Source organism: Montipora capricornis, chromosome 5, assembly GCF_036669925.1.
Source record: "Montipora capricornis isolate CH-2021 chromosome 5, ASM3666992v2, whole genome shotgun sequence".
Taxonomy (NCBI): domain Eukaryota; kingdom Metazoa; phylum Cnidaria; class Anthozoa; order Scleractinia; family Acroporidae; genus Montipora; species Montipora capricornis.
In genome coordinates, this window is record NC_090887.1 from 19,236,794 (window position 1) to 19,246,793 (window position 10,000).

The following is a 10,000-nucleotide window of genomic DNA, read 5'->3' on the forward strand; positions in this document are numbered from 1 at the left end:
CGGGTCGAAATACTCAAGACGATGGCCTCCCTATCAAAGACCAAAAAGATCGCAAAGTTTAATCGGATAACTGTGTGCGTGCGAGAAAGTGAGTTGGATGAAAGTTCTTTCAAAGTTTTTGAAGTTCTTTTTTTGTTCTGAATGTATCAAGCACGTGTGCTTTATTGTTAACACCTTGGACCAATTTATAGAGAAGACAACTCTAAATTGTAACTTGAACTTAATTGTACTGTTACTTTTACTCTTTGTGGCAAGGTGAACTTTTTAAACCAATTGTCGTGCACTGCAAATAAAGATGACTCTTTCGGCCAAAGGGATAGTTAAGTTATTAAAGGATGCTGTGTCACTGTTTCATTCAATGCTTAAGCCATTGTTGTTGTTGTTGTTATTTAATGCTATATTGATCTCAACGCTAGCATTTTCGACCAGAGAATTCGAAGCGATTTTCTTCTCTAAGCAAAGAAGTCACAGTACCCATCAGCAACGCAAAGAAATGAAAGTTCCAAAACGTTTCATCACTCATTAAGGCTTCAAGAATGTCATAACCTCCTTGGATCATTTTCATAGTAGTTGTAGTCTACTTCGAATAGGGATTTAACTGAAAATCCCTTTTATTTCCTTCACTATAAGTTGTCATGCTCTCCAAAGTCCATATGGATTTCGACCATCAAAGGAAACCTTAAGGTTACGGTAACATTTTCAGGAGGAACTTTCAGTATAAGCACTGATTGTCATTGTTGCTGTTTAGTGAACTGTATCCCATGGCCATCACGGTGGAATCTAACATTGACATTTTGGGATCACTTTAAACACTCTACGCCAAGTTCGCACTTGGTCAAGCTATCATCTATCGACGGTGCCCGGCTATATCTTCGTTTTGTTAACACAGTTTCTCTAGACTGACAAGAGTCAGAAAAGGTAAACTTGTCTCAATGGGCGTAACTTACATTATAACAGAATTACCAAGCTCTATTTTCCTTCGTGACAAAAGTCAAAATGTATGGTACAATATTATCATGTAAAGCAAGTTTGCCGCTTGCAGCATTTAAGATCTAATATCTGAGTAAACGTATGACCTCAGCCGTGGTTACTTAAAGTTACCATGGCGATGCATTTATGATTAGTGGAAAACCACCTCTCTTTCTTTGATCTTTTGTGATCAGAGAGGCACCTTAAGATGACTCTAGGACTGAACCTGCCAGTGAGTGTGACGATGGGAACGAATCGAGCAGTGCGTGTTTTCTTTCTGTGTGCGTTGTGTCTGTGTCCTAGATTTCCACTAGATTCAACCAGGCCTTTTGCTTTCTGCTTCCAAGAACCTATTTTCGATGTTGCAAGTTTGAGGCAATAGGAGATATCAACGGGTCGATCTTCCGAAGATCCTGTTGTGTTAAGGCATTTATAACGACGGGAGTAATAAAGAGGGATCTTGCAGTACGATTTTACGAAGCCACTGTTGGGTTAAATATCTAGTATTTTATTGTCTACGAATGGAGTCTCAGTGCAGCTTACAATTGACGCGTACAGAGCAGTACTTATTACTCCAAATTACCGATACAAACCCTCTGAACAGGTGCCGCTGACGAAAGAGCGGTTTTACTCCTTTTATACCTGATATCAACTAAAAAAACACGCGGGTGTGCATTGACATGTAAAAGTGGACCACTTTTCTGTAACTTACCTTATGTCGTTGAAACGCTTCAATTTGCGGTCAATTATGTTGAACAGAATTGACTAAATTCAGCGCTGATGATATACTGAAACAAGTGGCAATACTACTGATGCTGTTCAACTCACTGCTTTAGCAAGTCGGCTTAATCCAACTGTTGTTAAAGCGCCTTCTGTGTTACGTAAGACAGACATTGATTCAAAACTTAGCCAGCATAATAATTATAACTACTATTTGGCATACAGATAAATTAATTGTGTGCCATGGCAGACTGTTCCGCCAATTAACCTCACATCGATCAGTACAGTTTTCTCAAAGAAAAGCCCCGAAGGGAAACTGCGCCATGGCAAGTTTTACTTGCGGAATGATCATACCTGACATTTTGTTAGTGGTTTAGTGTGAATAACGTCGCAAACTGCACGATAGGAGCCTCAAGTTATTTTAATTCTGGATTCTTCGATAACATGTTCCTTCTTTGGTACTTCAAGCACACATTGTAAGGCTGAAAAATTGGGACTAACTTGAGCATGTATAATACGAGAGAATAAGTACCTATGCCCTTATTTGTATGATCATGCCTTATGCAAGTTTATAGGCTAACAAATCCATAGACTACTAAAACTACATTTCACTTGGAACATTTTTTTTATGATTCTTCTTTTTGGACATGCCTGATTTGTTCAAAACAAAGGACAATGGCCCGAGTCATTTGAAAGAGTCGAACTGGCTGACGACACTGATTCATATGCAATTGGGAATTTGTGAATCAATAGGCTAAAAATTAGCCTTAACGACGGCATATTGGGCGGAGGTCATGTAATTGTGTGGAAAAGGCAAGACTCTTTCTAACAAGGCGCTATTTGTAAAGATTTCAACTTTAAACGCTGAGTACTGAATTTATGGTTTTGCGGTCGTACTACTGACGCCAAGGGTTCAAAACTTAACTTTTTTTTCGCAAAATCTGGCTCTAACTTTTATTGAAAGCAAAATTCCTTGAAGGTTAGATTTACATGATACTTGAAGAAGGGTCATGATTCGAGGTCTTGTCATTGCACTAGTCCATTTTTGGTATCCTTACTATTGACAACTATAATATAATAAAAACACAAAGAGTCAACCCAAACCTCTGGAATACATAGTGCTAAAATCTGCTGGTAACTTCTCTTTATTTCACTTTGCGTTTACGTTGATGAAACGATTAAGAGCCTTGTTTTGTTGTCTCAAGAAATTTACCTCTTGTGAAAATAAGTCTGTGGTAATTTTTATACCGCTAATATTGCGTGTTTAATTCGTAGTTTAATCCTTTCAAGCGATGGCTAGTTATTAGCAGATCTCATTCCTTTGTGTTGTAGCGCGTTGTATGAAACATTTTGCCAAACCACTTGAACTGTACTGACGCGTTCCCACAAAAGACTCAATGACGACCATCGGGTCCTTTGAAACTATTCCCAGGTTTTATAAGTCTGGAATCATCACGTTCCCAATTCCCTTTTTAAGATGCAAATATAAATAAAATCAGCTTCCATCAAAAATTTCTTAAGAGTGGGCTTCAGGTATTCAAAGCATTGTGGACAAAGGATTTAAAAGAAGGGAGTCGAAAAATATTTATTTGCATGACTTAATTAGACAAAAGTTCAAGTTCACTCGAATCACGAGTCTATCACCGATATCAAGCAGAACACTTCTAACATTGTTACGATCATATTTTAGATAATGAAAGATTATAAGGTTTCCGTTCTGGAGCTCAAAGTATTAGTATCATTTTGCGGTTAATGTTTGGTTTTTCAATTTTGCGTGGAGAACTGTATCGCCCATGTCTGCCCTCGACCCATTCGTCATCCACCTATCCTCACGAAAGCTTTTACACTACACTGAGTAATCAGAATAGGTTTCTTTCAAGTTAGTTATTATCATTGAAATCCATTGTATTAACTATCAAGAGAGTTTTGAACATTGTCGGCCCTTATTAATTGTAACTTTCGAAGAAAACTTCACATGGCCTGATGATTTTGAAAAGCGAAGCAAAAACGCGGAAAGCCCTGAAGCACATACACAAAGACTGCCACTCATTAATCACTTCTTTTTTTTGTCGTGGAGCGTAACGGCGCGTTCTGGAATTTTTGTAATATTTAGGGACGATTCCTGGTTCAAAAAGACTTTCTTTGAGGAAAACGTAGCCACCTTACTGATCATCGAGAATTCGGGCAATTGTTTTAAGGTTTCTGTAACTGTACTATGCTACTGAAAATTGCAGGAAATAAAGGCAATCGCTTTTTTAATGCCAATTTCCGACAATCCAGTGGAAATGACAATAGACTCACGTACCCTTTGGTTTATACTCATCCACTGATTGCAATTAAAAAGATAAATCTCTTGTGAGTTCAATAAACAATCTTAGTAACCATCGTAAAGTTATTTACTCATTGGTGTTAACTAACCTTAGCCTGAACGTGAAAAAAGTCCTTGTTGAAGGAAAAAGGCATGATAAGCCACAAAGTATCAAAGTTCAGTTTTAAAAATACACATCAATTGTGCCAAAATGCGTAAACTAAGACATTACTCCAAAAGTGTTTACTAATTTGCAATGAAAATATCCTTACGGTTCGGTGGCTTCTCCTCTTCAAAAATAGTACTTGTTAACAATAATTTGTCACTGAGCGAACATGTTCATTTTTCGATTCATTCCTCGAACGTCAGATGATTAGCAAGTCTAAAATTGAAATCCAGAAACAGGAACCTCCAAGTTTAATGTCGAAAAATGAATTGAAAAACAAAATACTGCTTATTAATGTCTTTTAGTTAATGGCTACACTAAATTTAAGTTAATTATTCAAAGAATTGAAAGAGTTCCATGTCAGTCGAATATATTTTAAGACCATTTCATTTTACAGTTTTGCATAACGATTCCAAGTATTTTTATCACATAAAATGCATTTTTCTGTTCAAGCCCCTTTTATTTCATGTCTTGAAGGACTCATCGCCAACCCCAAATGGGTTTTGCCTGATTCACCAAACTCAGCGGAGACTTGATGATTCGAAGATGTAACATGCGCGTCTACAAACGCTGTTTTCAACATTTTTTAATTGATTATTTTGCGATCGACACTTACTTAGGACAATGAAGTCAAACTCTGTTTCTCGTTTCAATTAAGAGGGACATTCTATAAAATAGCGGACTGTGGCTCATGTTTTTAATAAAAAGACCGAATCATCTAAAATATGTAAACAGCTTGCTTGTCCCACCAGCTTAAAAATGAAAATGTAATTTTCGCGCGCTTTTACACTAAAGCCAAACTGGCTCTGAGCGATGTTTGTTCGCGTTTCAACAAGACAACTTGCATTATTTGTTACTCCAGATTCTTCTAATATCGCGTGCTTTAAAATTTATGCGGTTAGTACTGGTCATGAAAAGTTCGAATACATTAACTAGTACGAAAGGCTGTTTGTATTGTATACAAAAGGTGTGACGCCAGCTTTAGAAACAATGATATCCTCTAATACAATGTAATTGTCGGCCGTTTTGTTAACCACCTTAGAAGCGATAGATCAACATTTCAAGTTTCGAAAACGCGTTGATAAGTTGGTTGGTTCGAAACAGCAATCCTTGGCGACTTAACGAGCTGGGAAAGCCACACATTTGTCCCAGAAGCTGAGTTCCGAACACAGAACACAATATTGGAAATTTCAGGTGGGTTTGGGTAGCGACGTACTAACAAATTCTGTTATGATTTATGAAGTGCGTTAATTCTTCGATCCTCCTTTCATCCTTTGAAAAGGTTGAATCTCAATCACTGTGGTTTTTGAGATATAGTCAACAGAAATAGCCAAAAGGTAAACACCTCTTGGCGGAGGGCACAATTTTCCGTTCCGTGAACTATACATATAGCCCTTCACGTGCCCTTATCTTGTAATCAAATATTATGTGATTTAGTATAAAGTACATATTTACAAAGTTTTTTTGCTGACTTGCCTCTTAAGATTGTCTTCGAAACAGTTACGGTTTCTTTGAAACAAGTTAATAAGCAGGGCTCGTTCACAGGAAGAATTGCTTAATCGTCGTCTAGAATTTTCTAAATCCGTTCAAATGTAATTTGCTTACATTGTCCGGCCTTTGCTAACAAGTCAGCACCCGTAAGCGAGGTCTTAGCTAGAGGGGAAATAAGTACTTGATAATTTTCCAAATGAGGAAGTAACTTTTTAGAACAAACGTGAGATAAGCGTTTTGAGACTAAACTAAAAAATTAAAGATATTTAACAACAAAAGTTTTGTTAACGAGTGAACTGAGGTGCTTAAAATGTAAATCAAGTTACCAGTCACTGGACTTGTTCCGTTACAAATTCGTGCTATATCGGTAACTATTCACGTATCTTGAATGAAGTCATTGTAACATCGTAAACAGGATTAAGCGGGAGCCAACTGTGGTGGCATCTTTTGCTTTTATTTAATGAACTTTCGCAAAAAGCTGGCAGTTTTCAACCCCAACAAAGCAGATTGTTTTGTAAGACGAAGTACAAGCTCACACGCTATTCAAGTGAAATTTGCGGGTGGCAATTTGAGGTTAAGAGTTCTAGCAGAGCAGCTTCAGTCTGTTAAAATGACTTGTTTTCTTGCATCTGGTCAAAGAAAGTCTCCAAGGATATAAGTATGAATTGCTGTTATGCAACAAGAAACACCCTTTAACGCTAATTGAAATTTCAAAACAATCAGAACATCTTCTGTGTTATGTCATAGGAAATTCTCTTTGAATATTTGTCGTAGGTTTCTTGGATGCGTTTCATCTGTGGCAGTTGCATTGAAATTCAAGGCGAAAATTCATTTGCGTGAGCCAGTTCAATGTAAAAAAAAATCGTCCGTTTTTGTGAACCAATATAAGGCATATGCAAACACGCGCGTGATGCCGCGGCGAGGTGAAAGAGAACTCTCACATGGTCCACCAGTTTTTAACACGTTGTTCACACTTTTGAAGTTCCTCGGGGATCGAAAGTTTGGGAATTTATACACATCTTGTCGTGAACTACTACAGGGAACATCTAACTAGAAGCCATTGTTAGCAATGTAATTTATTCGTGTCCGGCAATTGATTAATCTATTATTGAGGAATGGTTTTCATACCATACGAAAGTCGATATTCAGGAGCCTATTTACTTAAAAGGGTCCGATTTTTTTTTTTGGCATTTAATGTGATGTTTCGAATATTTTCGCCCATCTACCTGCCCATGTCCATTCCCATAAAAGCAAAAACAAGCCTACTGACGACATATTTGATGCTGAATCTTGAACTTTGTAGAGTCCATACCATCGATCAGGGTTGCTTTTAATGTGACGGAGACGAAATTTGGAAGCCTTCCCTACAAACTGCTCAGTCGTATTATAAGGTGATATTGCTAAACAGGTTGAAATTTTGAACCAGCTTGAGCCATTGTTACTGTAAGGCAACGCCTTTCTCAGATCCGTTTGTTACACAATTTATTAACGCACTGTTGATCATTCTCTAACATGCTCGTTATTTTTAAGACTTTCAAACTAAATTCTAATTCATGGGCATTTCGTTGGAAATCGTCAAATTTTTGCTTGAAAAACCAACAGCAGTTTAAAAAGCTTGATTAAAAATTATTTCTCAGTGTTATGGAGATGTAGAAGTCAATTTTTTCATTTCCGTGATAGGCGAACATCACGAATACCTTTCACCTTCGATTCATGAAAGAGAGATCAAAGAAATGGGGTTTGAAATCCCGCTTTTCGAAACTATAAAAAAAAATTCGAGGGAATTTTCGTTTTGAATCGGTTTTTTTTCCCAAACGTTACGCCTATGAGTTCTACAGTGACCTACAGTGATCCCTCGAGAAGATTGTACTATTTCTGAACACCAAATTTTTAAGTCTCTTTAGAGCACGTCAATACGTGACCACAAAAATGTTTTGTTCGTGAGTTCTTTTCAGTAAGAAGAACGAGCTGGCATTGTTTTCTTTAGCGTGTCTTGATACTTTAAATGCAATACTTGATAATTACAAAATATATGTGCGGTCATGCCGGCAGCAAACAATAGGCGCTATATTCTTTCTTAAAATAAAATATATTTCCTTGATCAATCTATTGCTTCAGGCAGTCTTAAAAATAACTTCTGACATTCAATTAAATGGAGGGGCTATTGGCAAAAAAGGCAAAGTGCACCATTTAAATGCAATATCAGACGACTTTTTACTGAATGATAAAATTAAGACTAGGACCATTTTGCAAAAAACAATAAACATATGTCACATGAAGTTATAGCTTATGCCAATAAGCAGTAACGTCATGTGACATATGTCTATTGTAATGTTAAGACTTGAGTGTCATCAAAAACATTGTAGACTCAACAATTAGAACCACCTTGTACAGCATAACAAGCAGCACTATAGAAAAATACTGCATGCCTTTCTCTGAATGGTCACACTTTCGGATTTCGCCCGCAGACCAAAACGTTGCAGCAACACTATCCAGTGGATAAGTCATTGAAACCAATTGCGCTATAAAAATGTAAAAATGCAAACATTTTTCTGTGCACAGAAAAGGAAATAGAAGTAGAGAACGAATTCTACATTTTTTTTAAAATGAGTTTTCACTGTTATTGCTTTCTTATCCGCCTCAAAAAGCACAACAGGAACGCGATCTGCGCGTTAGTTTTTCAAACAAGGCAACGCTTCAGAATTTCCTTCTTTTAAAGAATCTTCAACGTAAGAATGCTTTGTTCGCTCAGTTCAACTAGGGGAAAGAAGATGAAATAACATCTCGAAAAACAAATCTGAGTGTAACATTTAAAACATAGGAAGCTTATTCAGTAATACTTTAGATATTATCAGTAGTACTGAGATATTTAGATGCAGGGACACCCAGACTTTAACTGAGAAGATTCGATCCGATGACACCTTCGCTAGGAGTTCATTGCTCTATCACTACCAACAAGTCAACTTGTCGGCAACTCAGTGGAACTTACGTCCTCAAGACAACGAGGAAGTCAGCATAAAATAAATGGAATGTCAGTGGTATAATTGACCAACAAGCCGGATAAATTGTGTATAAACCAACAAAAGGGCAACATTGACTGTTACGGTCTTCATGACGAATTTCATAAAGAGAAATATATCACTGAACAATATCGAGACATCATTTAACAGGTCAGTCTTTTTCACTGAAGAGCTCATTAACTGTTCATGCAGAATAAAAGAAAATTCATTAACGCTCGTCATCGGGTTATAACCCTTCAAATTAACTCGCTAATGATTTGGATTCCACATAATGTTGGCGCCACTTTGTCTTGTGTTAAAGCAATTTTCATTTTGAATGTCTTCTTTAACAGCGAATCACAAGACTGGAGTCTGTGCATAATTATCTGAAGAGTCGGGCAATAAGTAGGATAATCAATGCATAGACAAAAAATATATATTCAAAAATTGTCAAGGCAAAGCCATCAAGCTCACTTGATAAATCTCTGATTTTGGAGCACGATTCTACCAAAGATGTTATCCATTGGCTGCTACCACCGCAGCCTTTTGCAAAGAGGTATTACGTGGTCTGTAAAGTCATGCGACTCATTTCTGACCTACTAGTGTGTTTGAGAAATTTTCAATGGACCTTCTTTTTCAATAGCAACTAGATACACATTTTACTGGTGTGCACTTGCCATTAACTTTTGAATGCATAGATAACATTTTGGACTGCGGCCTTTCAACTCGCCAAGTAGGATTCCTATTCTGTCACGCATTAACGTTAACATCTTCCAAATGCTACAATCTTGGACAGAATAAAATGGAACAGAAATGCCCCCTCTCCCCCAAATCAAGGATGAAGCCATGTGAAGGCCAAAACGCGCCATTTTCTCATCATTGATTTTGGGGGGAGGGGTGGTCTCAATGTTCCATTTAATCTGTCCAAGATTGCAATCTTGGACTGAATAAAATGGAACAGAAATGCCCCCTCTCCCCCAAATCAAGGATGAAGCCATGTGAAGGCCAAAACGCGCCATTTTCTCATCATTGATTTTGGGGGAGGGGTGGTCTCAATGTTCCATTTAATCTGTCCAAGATTGTAGCAACTGAGTATCAAGTGACACCTTACGTGTCCTCTAGCAATTTGGAACTCGTTTTTCGCTAATAAAAACGCTGAATGTGACTGAATTCCATTTTCGCGTGATGCATGCCTTTGGGAAATCGCGGCAGCATTACGAAGCAATTTCATGTTGCCTACAAACACAAGAACATTTCAATTTATGTCATTTTTGGCGTTTGAGTGAACGAATAAATTAGACAGAAATCACAAGAGAGTCTGGAATTGGGTACATGATCTACGTAACT

At 37.4% G+C, this 10,000-nt stretch overlaps 2 protein-coding genes and 1 long non-coding RNA gene across 10 annotated transcripts in view; 2 read left to right on the forward strand and 1 right to left on the reverse strand.

Annotated features, from left to right (window-relative positions):
* Positions 1-10,000, forward strand: part of LOC138049805 (doublesex and mab-3 related transcription factor 3, truncated-like) — a 199,411-nt gene that overhangs the window by 158,299 nt on the left and 31,112 nt on the right. Inside the window, exon 1 of one of the 2 annotated variants that reach the window (XM_068896247.1) lies at positions 5,170-5,357. The exons of the other annotated variant lie outside the window; for it this stretch is intronic. The gene's annotated coding sequence lies outside the window, so the exon portion shown is untranslated. Of the gene's footprint in view, positions 1-5,169; positions 5,358-10,000 lie in introns of those variants that run through there. 2 annotated transcript variants of the gene reach the window in all.
* LOC138049803 (doublesex and mab-3 related transcription factor 3, truncated-like) overlaps positions 1-10,000 on the reverse strand; it is a 66,478-nt gene that overhangs the window by 41,703 nt on the left and 14,775 nt on the right. For 2 of the 7 annotated variants that reach the window (XM_068896244.1, XM_068896238.1), the window contains exon 1: positions 1,682-1,864. The exons of the other annotated variants lie outside the window; for them this stretch is intronic. The gene's annotated coding sequence lies outside the window, so the exon portion shown is untranslated. Of the gene's footprint in view, positions 1-1,681; positions 1,865-10,000 lie in introns of those variants that run through there. 7 annotated transcript variants of the gene reach the window in all.
* The window catches only part of LOC138048856 (uncharacterized), a 1,254-nt gene continuing 379 nt past the window's right edge, over positions 9,126-10,000 (forward strand). The window contains exon 1 of the long non-coding RNA XR_011132225.1: positions 9,126-9,209. This is a non-coding gene — a long non-coding RNA (uncharacterized lncRNA). The remainder of the gene's footprint in view (positions 9,210-10,000) is intronic.